Source organism: Cebus imitator, unplaced genomic scaffold (assembly GCF_001604975.1).
Source record: "Cebus imitator isolate Cc_AM_T3 unplaced genomic scaffold, Cebus_imitator-1.0 Scaffold144, whole genome shotgun sequence".
Lineage (NCBI taxonomy): Eukaryota > Metazoa > Chordata > Mammalia > Primates > Cebidae > Cebus > Cebus imitator.
In genome coordinates, this window is record NW_016107459.1 from 1,348,904 (window position 1) to 1,361,826 (window position 12,923).

Sequence of the window (12,923 nt, forward strand, 5' to 3'; positions counted from 1 at the left end):
AAAAAAAAAAAAAAAAAAAATTGCAGCTGAAAACACTGAAAATTATCCCACGACAAGTGAATCAAGCATGTGAGATCAAATAATTATTTTTCTAGTAAACAAGGTACAATTATTGGCCAGTCACAGCAGCTCACACCTGTAAGTCCAGCACCTTGGGAGGCCAAGGTGGCAGGATTGCTTGAGGCTTAGAGTTTAAGACCAGCCTGGGAAACATAGTGAGACCCCATTTCTATAAAATTTTCAAAAATTAGCCACGTGTGGTGGCACGTGTCTGTAGTCTTACCTATTCGGGAGGATGAGGTGAGAGGAACACTTGACCCCAGGAGGTCAAGACTGCAGAGAGCCAAGATCATGCCACTGCACTCCAGCCTGTGTGACAGAGTGAGACCCTGTCTCAAAAAGTAATAGTAACAATAATTATATATATCTACAAAATTGCTCTTTGACCTTGATGGGAAAAGATGTACCATAAATTTTATGTTTGTACATATCATCACCTGTATTGCAGGCTTCTTTGGAAGTAAGAACTATAACTATCTTACTGCCTTTTACATTTTGTTAAATGTAAACATTTTTTTACAACAAACACAACCCACCAATACATAAAAATATAATGAGAGTGTGTGCCTTTTTACAAGGACGATGAAAGCCTTTTGTGCCGTGACGATGGAATTGGCAATAGATGGTAAACTTAAAAAAAAAAAAAAATAAGTAAAAGAGGCAACTTCCCAGGAAAACGCCAAAGCACCTGAAGTGAGAAGTAGAAAGGACACCACTAGGGGGCAGTAGCCTCCTCACTTGCCATAACTAGTTTCTCTTAAGCGAAACTTCTTATACCTGAAGCTGTTCAGTATTCCAGCGAATACTTGATCATTTTCTTCCTCCTACAGCAAATATCTGTTATGTTGTTTCACTAACCTCGAAATCCCAGTAATTGAGGTATAACATAATGCCTAGGAGTGTGAGCTTGAGTAGAACATTTAGAATCTATTGTATTTTTGTTGCTGTTTTAGCCAAATAACTTTGAAACAAAGCTGACACCTGGGATTTGGGAGAGATGTCATTTCTCACACCAAGCACTATGCACACAAGGCAGATTTGGTCTGTGGCCTGGAAAACGCTAGTTAAGATTGCTTCTTCTCAAGTCACACTCTGCCCTTTATCTTAGTACACAGGCAGCTGCGACAAGAGAGCCCCTTTGCCCAAAATAGCTTTCCAGCAGCCTGTCACTTTACCCAAATCCATTAAGACAGCAGTTCCCAGCCTTTCAAAGTAAGGACCCTTTACAAGCAAAATTTCACAGACATCTATGTGATAATTCTTGGGCTCTTCAAGTTGGAGATTAAAATATCTATAACATCAAAAAGATGGTACGTAAAAAAGATACTATAATTTCAGTAACACCTTTTAATGAATTAGTATTGTATTAGCCACAACAGCATACATTTAAAAGATAGAACTACAAATATACAAAATATAATATTTAGCCAGTTAACAGTTAAGGTTCACTGCCTAAGCCGGTTCATGAACCCCTGATGTAAACACATGGTCTGCCCCTTATGTACAGCACAAGGTCTGGGATGTGCTAAGAGGGAATGGTTGGATTTATGTATTTTCCCACCAGACCTCCAGTTTTAATATGGAACCATCCTATTTTCTCATTTGACTTTTTTAAAAATACCTCACTAACCTCAGAAATGAAAAATGTGTATCGTTTTGGATAAAATTAAGAAAGATCACAATTTCTGGCATTCATCAGTTAACAAACCTAACCTAAATTTGTGTGTAGCTGCTTACATATGATCTTCTTGTGAAGATTTACCAGGGTTCATGTTTTTAAAATACCCATGAAAGTTTGATCTCTCAAAGACATCAATTCCACATACAGTGTGTCAGTATGACCTGAGAAAATTTCTTTGGTGTCCTAATGTGTATGTAACGTGCATTCTTAACTTGAATTTCCTGCGAGTTTTGACATCACAGATGAAATATCTACTGGCATACTGAAAGAGTATCTGGAGTCATGTAGCTCTGAAGAGAGCCAAGATTCCATAGCTCATGTTAGCTGAGAGTGAAACTCCACCACTTAATTCTGGGAAAAGTCAAATTCTATCTTGTACAAAAGTCACTTACTGTACATGCATTCTGCTCCTGTTTCTCATTGGAAGTGATCAGCCAAAGGACAAAATTTTAATTAAATAAAACACGTAATCACACATTCATGCTAGTTTAATTGTTATCAAGGTAAGATATTAAATATAATAGGACCTTATACAGTACTAAACTGAAGAAAATAAACTTACTCAAAAGACAGCATTCAATTCCCAGGTCAATTAAGAAGCCATCATATAAGATAGGGAAAATTAATTATACTTTTCTATGCATTGCTATTTTTCTATAAAATAGAAGTGATTGTTCTTATCCTTGTTAACTATACATATTCTTGTCAAATACAGAAGAGGGGTATATGAGTCAAAGGGTGACAGAGAGAGATAGAAGCTTGCCTGGAACCTACACCAGTGCTTCCCATCTTTTTAGGTACAAGGTCCTCTTTTGAACATGCTAACTCCACAGACTTTCACAGTGGCAAGCCTGGTTTACAGATGCATCTATGGGCCCTCATCAGTAAATAGAACTCTGTGGAATTTGGAGACCAGAGTTGGGAAGTGCTGATCTGGGCTAACCTTCATTTTCTGGGGTCTGAAGAGATTAAGTGATTTGTACAAAATTACACAATTAACTAGGGTAAGCTACAGCTGCACTACAAGTCTCTTCAAGCTCTGTCTTATACAATTTCCACCACTCCCCAAATTATAGATGAAAGTAGACAGAGTCACAGAAAGAAGATTCCTATGCTAATTCATAAGCACTATATTTTCAGGCAAATTTATCAGCTAAGTGCTGAGAGTGCTGCTACACTTTAGATCTGGAAAGGCAGAGGGTGCTCTGGAAACTTATAAATAGAATGGTTACAGATAGTTTGATGTCAGCTTTAGGACATAAATAATGTTTAGCAGGTGTCAAATCAAGGCCTGGTTCTGTCTGACATTTTCATCAGTGACCTAGATAAGACACTGGCAATCTTTGCTAAATTCTCTCAAAAGAATTTTACATTTTAGGAAGCCTTCTGCTGTCTCCTGCCCACAACCTGCCACTCCTTCCCTTCTCCCATAATCAAACTCCATGCCATTCCCACAGCTCAACTGATTTCCGTGAGGAGTTAGATTCTTTAATTAATTACTACTAAGTTGTCAGTGACTAACATAACAGCCTTTCTAAATATCTTAGAGACCTTTAACTTTTAAAAATTAGTCTATTTACCCAAAATAATAATACTCTTTAGTGGGTGACACGTATCTCTGTGCTAAAATATTTCTTCCTGCTGAGCATGACCGTAACTCCTTTAAGTTCATTAATTTTTTAATTCTTGAAAATTTTGAAAGGATGGCATTTTTTTCTACCTGAACCAGGACTAAACCTCTGAACTCTTCTCAGTATGATACTTTAGGCAGCTGCTAGCAATTGATCAGTGAAAATCAAGTGGTGCTTGCCATGACACTCAATTTGCCCTTTCTGATGTATACGATATGAATGCATTCCTGTTTCAAGGTAGAGAATAATATTTTATGACCTTTCAAAAACACCCCCCATAGCTCATTTTGTTTGAAAAGATAAGGTTACACTTCTTTTTGTTGTGGCCCTCCACTCCTTCTCACATGTAAACCATGCGAAAGCTTGAAGAAAAAGAAGATGTCTACAACTGCAATTTTATCAAAGAGACAGCAAGTCTTCCCTCAGGATCACTGACATATGACAGTTATTTCAAAGGAACAAAAATACCTGTAGTGGCATGGAATTTTGTAAAATGGAGTTCTAGCCATAGGTATTCTTCATGAATATACCACTACATTACTCAAAAATAAAAACGATACCAATTGGACAAAAATCCACAAGGCCTTACAAATGAGGCTACTTAGAAACAGCCATGAGTATCTGACAGGTCAAGAAAGTAGACTGCCTCATGCAGACTTTGCTGTTAAAAATACTCCAGTGATGTGTTTTTATAGGCAGGCAAGAGAAAATGTCCATAAATAGCTCTGGGAAGTTTAGCCAAGAATTTAAGTTGCCAGTAAAAATATTAAATTGACCATCAATAGAAATATTTCATATTTAGTTAATACTTAAAAGGGCAAAAATAAGGAGAAGGTGAATTATAGTAATATTTAAATGTGTAGATTATTTTCTCTTTGGTATATTATGTATTTTTCTAATATTTCAGTTTCTTTCCCTATTTTCATATCCTATGATTTTCTTCATCCAAAATTATACTTTCATTCATCATTGATTTAAATGCTTTATTTCTTTTTTGTTCCTGAAGGTGGATTTTTTAACCTTATTCCAGAAACTTTCCCATCTGAATTTCAAATCATCATTGCTTTACAGTCAATGTCTTTTCAAGGGCTGGGGGGAAATTTTAACGGGTGTGAGGGGTTGGGAAGGAAAACTTCACCTTTCCAATACTGGAAATTCGAATCAGTAAGATGTCCTTCATCCTGATATACACTTCCCTGGGTATTTACTGTCGGCACTCAACCATGAACTATGACTTGGCAGCTGTAGTCTCTAATCCTAACTCAGGTTTGTGAAGTTTCACAATTTTTTCCCTAGAGAACAGCCAATGCTGAGCTGGCACAATACCACGGAGCACAGAGCTTTGAGGAGGACACGACTGGCATCCATATAAGGAATACAGGACTTGGTCATGGCAGCCCATGGCAGCCGGAGAAGTGCACTCAGCTCTTCATAATTCCGTGCAACCGTGCGACTGAGGACAAGGGTTGTGCAGCCCCTCCCTGCTTGCCTTCTCCCACATTTGTTTGAGAAGGAGAGCTTGGGCAGCACATACACTAAAATTTGAACGATGCAGAGAAGACTAACATGGAGTCTAAATTTTAAAAAAAGAAAGAAAGAAATGAAAAACAAGAAAGGAAAAGAAACAGATGCTGGTCAGCAATATTTCAGAATGATGGTCTGATACATGGTGACTTATAACTTATTAAAGAATAAGTATTTTCTTGAATAACCAATTCAATGGACAGTTACTTAGCTGGTTATAAATTTAAAAATTGAAAAGCTTTTTAAATCGTCTTACATGTTTCAACTCTCTACTCTGATGAACTTAGAAGAGTTACTGTAACTCTTTAAGTTATGACTGAGTTGGAATTCAGAAGCGGGATCAGGGCTTACGTGAATCATTTGTCTAGGCTTTTTGATTGGGGAAGCTATTTCATTTTTATTTCCTTTAGACACAGAAAATGTTTCCCTTGTCTTAAAGTGGACGTTTTTGTCCTCACTGACATTTTTCTTTTCTTTTTTTTTTTTTTTTTTCTTTTTCCTTTTTCTTTTTTTTNTTTCTTTTTCCTTTTTCTTTTTTTTCTGAGACGGAGTCTCCCTTTGTCACCCAGGCTGGAATGCAATGGCCTGATCTTGGCTCACTGCAACCTCCGCCTCCAGGGTTCAAGCAATTCTCCTGCCTCAGCCTCTCGAGTAGCTGGGATTACAGGCATTCATCACCACATCCAGCTAATTTTTGTATTTGTAGTAGAGACGGGGTTTCACCATGTTAGCCAGACTGGTCTCGAACTCCTGACCTCAAGTGATCTGCCCACCTCAGCCTCCCAAAGTGCTTGAATTGCAGTAATGAACCACCATGCCTTGCCTAATATCATTTTTAATATTGTAAACTTGTAAGTTCTTTCTTGTATTCCAATTTTCTTCACAGCTCTCCTCTCATTGTTTCTTGCCAGTTACTGCAGTAAGGGTAATATTATCTAGCAATGGTAGATAGATAATACATTAAATTTTAATGTTAAAAACATTCTTCTTAAAATTCTCAACAAATCATCTGTGTTATAACTTCTGATACTCTGCCATTGAAGGCTAAAAAAGAGGTTAAGTGTCTACAAAAGTGTGCCTTTCCTGTTTTCCTCAGTTATTGCAATTCCAAATTTGTACTGGGAATTTTAATGTAAACAAGTTTGCAATGATTTTCATACCATCCTTGAAACCTCTGAGTCTTGTAAACATTTTTAGGATTATGTAGAGGTATGTAAAATGATCACAGATAGATTTAATTTGTTTTCCCCATTTCTTCTGTAGCCTAACTTAACAAGATTGAGGTTCAGGGACATGGAAAATTAACCTTGCAGTATGGAAACACAGATCGAGTGACATAGACTCAGTTTACGAAGGTCATTTCATGACTCACTGATAATTATTTCAGGACAGATTTGATAATTGAGAGTAAGCCATGTTAGTCTTCAAAACAAAGTAAGAAAAAGTTACTGCTTGGCATTTGGAAAAGCATATTCATCTCATATAGATAACAGGAGGGAAACTAGTGAGGCTCTTCGGGTTTGCTTACTTTTTTTATGTTTACCTTTGGCAAGTATATCATAGGTTAATAAAGCCCTTTGGAATTTTGATTTTTGAAACACTAACACACATAAACTTAAAAGCACTACCAGTTGATTAGAAGATGGTACAATTGTGTGTGGATGCTGCTGCCTGTTTCACACGCAAACTGCGTCCAGCAAACAATACTGGGAACAGAGCCAAGAAATGTCATTTCTCTCACTTCATACTTCCATAATAAGTCTCCATCTTAAATTCTTGTCCCTGTTCTGTCTGCTGACTAATCTACCTACTCAAAATCTTTCCTGTTTATGCTGTAAAAGAATGGTATTTTTAAAACCTTTACCCCTTTAGCAAAAACACCCAACAGAAAGCCTTGCACACAGGGACGTGTAATAAATGTCATTTTGAAAATCTTTTAAAATAGATATCCCTTTGTGAACTTCACAGATCATGCAAAGGAATAAGTCAAAGCTAAACCCAGCTACTTGACTCTCCCTTACAAATGTGTTACTATCACGAAACACTAGAATCTGAGTCCAAGATTAAAGCTCTGAAAGATTCTACCTTATTTAGCATGCAAGTTAGTCCTCCAATTTGTAGAATCAATATCAACACTTCAGAAGGTTCTGTCCTGATTTGGCACAACATTGGATTTTTCTTAGCTTGTGAAATTGATCCTCTCCCTATGCTAAACCTCATGGAAGACGTTATAAGGTATGAGCAACAGTTTATTTCTGAAATGTGAATAAAAAATAGGCATTCACTCATACAATAGGTGATAATCCATGGTCATTTCCCTCATAAACAAACCGCACTTAACTAAGTCCAGAAACCTCTTTTAATGATAGTTCCTGCAAAAGGTCAGCTAGTTAGGATTTATTTTCCTTTCTTGCCTTTGTAGGAATTTCAGAAAGCATGGTATCTTTTTAAAAAAGATTTTATGTAGCTCTCAATAAATCAGAATTGTTTGGCCATCTCTTCAGAGGCATAGCATTGAAGCAATTATAGTGTTTTCACTTTCCTCTACTGAGGGAACATTACCATTCCGTGGTTTCAGAGAACATTTAGAAAGATAGTCAAATAAATCTGGTTATCTTCTTTTCTACCTCCAACATAGACCCAATTTTGCAATATATCACCGTCATTGGGTCAAACTGACCGTGGCAAACGCAAACTGTTGCATTAGTTTAAGTCTCCACCAAATCTACCACCCTCTGCCATCACATTTGATAGTTATGCCACTGTCCTGCCATTACCCATTGTAAAATCTTATGGTGAGTTTTGTGAGGTTTTTCTTAAAACCTCACAGTCCTATTTGCCTCCTTTAGCTCTGTGGTTACCAAACTTTGCTTGTCCTCCTTATAAGTATCTTTCTGACACACCAATTTCCATTTGGAGTCATTCCTGTTATAAGCCTTTGCAATTCACCATTTGACTAAGTAATATTTTGCCCTTCAGCTTCTCTCACCTTTAATCATACTAAATGCTATTTGTCTTATAGTAAGAAAATAATTGTAACTCTAAGCCACAGGTAACAATACGGATAAGGCATCATTATTGTACAAACTTACCAAGTAATTAACATCCACTAAGCTTTAACACCCAGCACACCTGACGCCAGATGTTTTACTCTGACACCCAGCACACCTGAGACTAGGGCTTGGGAGGTGAGGTCTGGGTGCTCCGCTCCCAACTCAGGCTGCTGGCATTATTGGGTCACATGAGGAAGGCCATTTCTGAAGACATACCAGAGATGGTTCACTCAATAACAGAGATCAGTGACTGTGCTGACCCAGGAGGGAATCTACCTGTAAATCTGTGCAAAGAAATGAGGGGATAAATGTAAGTACAGCAAGGCACCAAAGCTTCAACTCATGCTTCAGCAAAATCAAAGGCAGTGGGATGAAACAGGAGGGGGGCCTAAAGCAGGAAGAGATGAGATGAAGTGTGAAGAACAGGCCAGCCTACCCCCATTAGTACCGCTACACTTTGCAGATCCTCTAGACCTTTGTTTCCCCACCACTCACTCACCCTGGTTAGTCAACTCAAAAAAAATTTTTCCCCGCACTTCATTTCTTTCTGTCCCGTCTTTTGCACATTTTCCTGTCTTGATATAAGAAAACACCAAAATTCAGTTTTGCAAATACAAAGCTTTTCTTACATGGACAGGAGAAGGGAAGGCTGGGACTAATAATTTCTTTTCCTTTGAATAGATACCCAGCAGTGGGACTGCTGTGTCGAACAGTAGCTCTATTTTTAGTCCTTTGAGAAATCTCCAAATTGTTTTCCATAGAGACTTAACTAACTTACATTCCCACCAACAATGTATAAACATTACCATTTGTCCACATCTACACCAACATCTATTATTTTTTGAATTTTTAATGATAGCCATGCTGACGAATGTGAAATGGTATCTCATTTGTGGTTTTAATTTATATTTATCTGATAATTAGTGATGTTCAGCATTTTTTCATGTGGTTGGTGGTCACTGTAGTCTTCTTTTGAGAAATGTCTGCTCCTGTCCTTTGCCCATTTTTAATGGGGTTGTTTGTTTTTTTGTTGTTGAGTGGTTTGAGTTCCTTGTAGATTTTTGGGTATTAGTCTATTGTTAGAAGCATAATTTGCAAATATATTTTCCCATTCTGTAGGTTGTCCATTTACTCTGTTGATTATTTCTTTTTTTAAAAATTTTTTAATTGCATTTTCGGTTTTGGGGTACATGTGAAGAACATGCAAGATTGTTGCATAGGTACACACATGGCAGTGTGATTTGCTGCCTTCCTCCCCATCACCTATATCTGGCATTTCTCCCCATGCTCTCTCTCCCCAACTCGCCACACCCCACTGTCCTTCCCCTATTTCCCCCCAACTGACCCCAGTGTGTGATGCTTCCCTCCCTGTGTCCATATGTTCTCATTGTTCAACACCCACCTGTAAGTGAGAACATGCGGTGTTTGATTTTCTGTTCTTGTGTCGGTTTGCTAAGAATGATGGTTTCCAGAGTCATCCGTGTCCCTACAGAGGACAGGAATTCATCATTTTTGATAGCTGCATAATATTCCATGGTGTATATGTGCCACATTTTCCCTGTCCAGCCTATCATTGATGGGCATTTGGGTTGGATCCAGGTCTTTGCTATTGTAAACAGTGCTGCAATGAACATTCTTGTGCATGTGTCCTTAGAGTAGAACGATTTATAATCCTTTGGATATATACCCAGTAATGCGATTGCTGGGTCAAATGGAATTTCTATTTCTAGGTCCTTGAGGAATCGCCACACTGTCTTCCACAATGGTTGAACTAATTTACACTCCCACCAACAGTGTAAAAGTGTTCCTATTTCTCCACATCCTCTCCAGCATCTGTTGTCTCCAGATTTTTTAATGATCACCATTCTAACTGGCGTGAGATGGTATCTCAATGTAGTTTTGATTTGCATTTCTCTAATGACCAGAGATGATTAGCATTTTTTCATGTTTGTTGGCCTCATATATGTCTTCTTTTGAAAAGTGTCTGTTCATATCCTTTGCCCACTTTTGAATGGGCTTGCTTGTTTTTTTCTTGTAAATCTGTTTTAGTTCTTTGTAGATTCTGGATATTAGCCCTTTGTTAGACGGAGAGATTGCAAAAATGTTTTCCATTCTGTTGGTTGCCGATTCACTCTAATGACTGTTTCTTTTGCTGTGCAGGAGCTGTGGAGTTTGATTAGGTCCCATTTGTCTATTTTGGCTTTTGTTGCCAATGCTTTCGGTGTTTTGGTCATGAAGTTCTTGCCTATGCCTATGTCCTGAATGTTTTTGCCTAGATTTTCTTCCAGGCTTTTTATGGTGTTAGGTCTTATGTTTACATCTTTAATCCATCTGTAGTTAATTTTAATGTAAGGTGTCAGGAAGGGGTCCAGTTTCTGCTTTCTGCACATGGCTAGCCAGCTTCCCCAACACTGTTTATTAAACAGGGAATCCTTTCCCCATTGCTTGTTGTTGTGAGGTTTGTCAAAAATAGGATGGTTGTAGATGCGTTGTCTTGCCTCAGAGGCCTCTGTTCTGTTCCATTGGTCTATATCTCTGTTTTGGTACCAGTACCATGCTGTTTTGATTACTGTAGCCTTGTAGTATAGTTTGAAGTCCGGTAGTGTGACGCCTCCCGCTTTGTTCTTTTTGCTTAGAATTGACTTGGCTATGTGGGCTCTCTTTTGGTTCCATATGAAGTTTAAGGTGGTTTTTTCCGGTTCTGTGATGATCATTGGTAGCTTGATGGGGATAACGTTGAATCTGTAAATTACTTTGGGTAGTATGGCCATTTTCACGATATTGATTCTTCCTGACCATGAACATGGAATGTTTCTCCATCTGTTTGTGTCCTCTCTTATTTCGTTGAGCAGTGGCTTGTAGTTCTCCTTGAAGAGGTCCTTTACGTCATTTGTTAGTTGTATTCCTAGGTATTTTATTCTCTTTGCAGCAATTGTAAATGGCAGTTCATTCTTGATTTGGCTCTCTTTAAGTCTGTTATTGGTGTATAGGAATGCTTGTGATTTCTGCACATTGATCTTGTATCCTGAGACTTTCCTGAAGTTGCTTATCAGTTTCAGGAGATTTTTGGGCTGAGATGATGGGGTCTTCTAAATATACAATCATGTCGTCTGCAAATAGAGACAATTTGACTTACTCCTTTCCTATTTGAATACCCTTTATTTCTTTTTCTTGCCTGATTGCTCTGGCTAGAGCTTCCAATACTATATTGAATAGGAGTGGTGAGAGAGGGCATCCTTGTGTGGTTCCAGATTTCAAAGGGAATGCTTCCAGTTTTTGCCCATTCAGTATGATATTGGCTGTTGGTTTGTCATAAATAGCTTTTATTACTTTGAGATACTTTCCATCAATACCTAGTTTATTGAGGGTTTTTAGCATAAAGTGCTGTTGAATATTGTCAAAGGCCTTCTCTGCATCAATTGAGATAATCATGTGGTTTTTGTCCTTGGTTCTGTTTATGTGGTGAATTACGTTTATAGACTTGTGTATGTTGAACCAGCATTGCATCCCCGTGTTGAATCCTACTTGATCATGGTGGATAAGCTTTTTGATATGCTGTTGCAATTGGTTTGCCAGTATTTTATTGAAGATTTTTGCATCTATGTTTATCATGGATATTGGCCTGAAGTTTTCTTTTCTTCCTGAGTCTCTGCCGGGTTTGGTATCAGGATGATGTTGGTCTCATAAAATGATTTGGGAAGGATTCCCTCTTTTTGGATTGTTTGGAATAGTTTCAGAAAGAATGGTACCAGCTCCTCTTTGTATATCTGGTAGAATTCGGCTGTGAACCCATCTGAACCTGATCTTTTTTTGGGTGGTAGGCTCTTAATTGCTGCCTCAACTTCAGACCTTGTTATTGCTCTATTCAGGATTTTGACTTCTTCCTGGTTTAGGCTTGGGAGGATGCAAGTGTCCAGGAATTTATCCATTTCTTCCAGGTTTACTAGTTTATGTGCATAGAGTTTGTAATAATCCCTGATAATGGTTTGAATTTCTGTGGAATCTGTGGTCATATCCCCTTTATCATTTTTTATTGCATCTATTTGATTATTCTCTCTTTTCTTTTGTATTAATCTGGCTAGTGGTCTATTTTGTTGATATTTTCGAAAAACCAGCTCCTGATTTATTGATTTTTTGAAGGGGTTTTTGTGTCTCTATCTCCTTCAGCTCTGTTCTGATCTTAGTTATTTCTTGTCTTCTGCTAGGTTTTGAGTTTTCTTGATCTTGCTCCTCTAGCTTTTTCAGTTTTGATGATGGGGTGTCGATTTTAGATCTCTACTTGCTTCTCATGTGGGCATTTATTGCTATATAATTTCCTCTAGAGACTGCTTTAAATGTGTCCCAGAGATTCTGGTATGTTGTGTCTTCGTTCTCATTGGTTTCAAAGAACATCTTTATTTCTGCCTTCATTTCATTGTTTATCCAGTCAACATTCAAGAGCAAGTTGTTCAGTTTCCATGAAGGTGTGCGGTTCTGAGTTAGTTTCCGAATTCTGAGTTCTAACTTGATTGCACTGTGGTCTGAGAAACTGTTTGTTATGATTTCCCTTCTTTTGCATTTGCTGAGGAGTGATTTACTTCCAATTATATGGTCAGTTTTAGAGTAGGTGTGATGTTGTGTTGAGAAGAATGTATATTCTGTGGATTTGGGGTGGAGAGTTCTGTAAATGGCTATTAGGTTTGCTTGGTCCAGGTCTGAGTTCAAGTCCTGGATATCCTTGTTAATTTTCTGTCTCATTGATCTGCCTAATATTGACAATGGGATGTTGAAGTTTCCCACTATTATTGCATGGGAATCTAAGTCTCTTTGTAAGTCATTAAGAACTTGCCTTATGTATCTGGGTGCTCCTGTATTGAGTGTGTATATATTTAGGATTGTTAGCTCTTCTTGTTGCATTGATCCTTTTACCATTATGTCATGTCCTTCTTTGTCTCATTTGATCTTTGTTGCTTTAAAGTCTATTTTATCAGAGAT

General features: G+C 37.8%; 1 pseudogene; it reads right to left on the reverse strand.

The window, feature by feature from the left end:
- Positions 1-12,923, reverse strand: part of LOC108313826 — a 75,212-nt pseudogene that overhangs the window by 41,633 nt on the left and 20,656 nt on the right.